Source organism: Manacus vitellinus, unplaced genomic scaffold (assembly GCF_001715985.3).
Source record: "Manacus vitellinus isolate BGI_N305 unplaced genomic scaffold, ASM171598v3 scaffold_11_pilon, whole genome shotgun sequence".
NCBI classification, from domain to species: Eukaryota; Metazoa; Chordata; class Aves; order Passeriformes; family Pipridae; genus Manacus; species Manacus vitellinus.
The window spans coordinates 5,136,272-5,138,144 of record NW_021938895.1 but is presented as its reverse complement, the minus strand read 5'-3'; the positions used below and the strand labels follow the sequence as shown (position 1 = coordinate 5,138,144).

Genomic DNA, 1,873 nt, shown 5'->3' with positions numbered 1-1,873 from the left:
CTGAGCTAATCTGTAAAATATATCCATCTCTTTGCAAACTTTTTTTTTTTTGGCTGAGTTTCTCTTTTTATGCTAAAAGGTTCTTTCCCAGAATGTGTTGTGTTTGGTCTTTTCTTTTTTTTCCTTTTTTTTTTCTTCTTTTTTTAAGTATGCTGTTCAATTCCAGAGAGATTTTCAAAACCAGTAATAACTACAGTATTATCTATTCTATACTTTTTGAACAGAAAACCAGTTAATGATTCCCAGTCATTCTCAACTGCTTGGCATATCTTTGTCAAGCACAGAGAGTATGCATCCAAATTCTATCCTCTCATTAGGAGTGGACTTCGATAAATCTGTTCTACTTCAAGCCTCTGAATGGTACTTCCTGCTAAAATGAAAGGGCTGGCTCTAGACCAGCTGCATTCCATTAACTGTCAGTATATTTGAAATTATTTTTCTCTACAAATAAAAAATATGTCTGACCAAAAATATATCTCATTTGTTTTGGCCAACAGATATACTTAACTGGGTCTATACATTGGCCTGGAAGACAGTGATAGAGCATGAGCATTCTGGCTTGATTTTGCTTTTTGCCCTTACAATTCCCCTGACTAAAATTAATGGTACCTGCAAGAAAGAAAAAGAATATAACAATAATTTTGGAAGGAAGAAATATGCATTAATTCATTTCTTGATGAAGGACATTATCTGACAAAGTAGCATCTGTCTCTTCACAAGCCAATATTTATTCAATTTTATGTTCTGATTAATTTAGTGGTATTTAGAGCTCAGTGATTTTTAAACTGGTGTTGTAAGACTGAAAAGTTTGCATGTGAAAAACAGAACCACAAGGCTCAGCCCAGATTTTGCCTTCAGAAGTTAATGAAATTGGTAGGAGAATTGTATGAAGCAGTTTCTCAGAAGTACAAGTTAACAGATTTATCTATAACTCATTTAGCTGATGGGAGGACAAGCCAGCATTGTGTCATTAGTTGTGATCAGGGTAGCATGACTCGGATCAACAGAGTTCATTAGTAATGCTATTTAAGGTCTTATATACTTCAGTGCTTGCATTTTCTTCAGTATCAGTTTAGCTCACAAGGTGGGATTTATCCCACTCACACACAGACAGCTAAAAATTAGTATCTAGACTAAACATTCATCAAAAATCTTCATGAAATAAAGGGAAAAGCACCTTCAGAAATCCCATTTAGGATATGAACATCCGTGTCTCAAAGTCACATATTTTGATCCACTGTCTGGTGAGAGAGCCAGGCAAATTAGCTATCGTGCAAAACTTTAACTTCATGAAAGCTGGGTGATGTGAATCCAGCATGTGAGTTCCTTTAATGGTAGTCTTTCTACAGGTAAAAGGTGGTTAAGGATGAGTTGAATGTGATAAAGGCTTTGTTCAATAAGCTGGTCTTACAGTAGCTACCATTGCATGTCTCTTTATTATGCATAATTATTTTGTGAACAAAGTCCATTCCTGATGAATGGAACTCTTGTGATACTTATTTCTCTGAGACTTTCACAATAAGATGATGACACGAGTATAGTAACAATATGATGGATATTTTTACATGAAAATGTTCCAGATAGGAAGGGGAATTAGCTCAAATGGTAGAGCGCTCGTTTAGCATGCGAGAGGTAGCGGGATCGATACCCGCATTCTCCACAATTTTTGGGGAATGAGAGGCTGGAGAGCAGCACCATGGAGAGGGACATAGGGGTCCTGCTCAATGGCAAATTGAAATGAGTCAGCAGTATGCCCTGGCAGCCAGGAGGGGTAATCAGGTGTGCATCAGGTAAAACAACATTGGCCAGTCGAGGGAGGGGATGGTCCCGCTCTGCTCTGCACTGGTGTTGCTTTACCTCAAGGCCTGTGTAC

The 1,873-nt window shown here is 37.7% G+C and overlaps 1 non-coding gene across 1 annotated transcript; it reads left to right on the top strand.

Moving 5' to 3' along the window:
* The first annotated feature begins 1,587 nt into the window (after positions 1-1,587).
* On the top strand, positions 1,588-1,660 carry TRNAA-AGC. The gene has a single exon. It is a non-coding gene; the product is annotated as a tRNA-Ala (tRNA).
* The last annotated feature ends 213 nt before the right edge of the window (positions 1,661-1,873 follow it).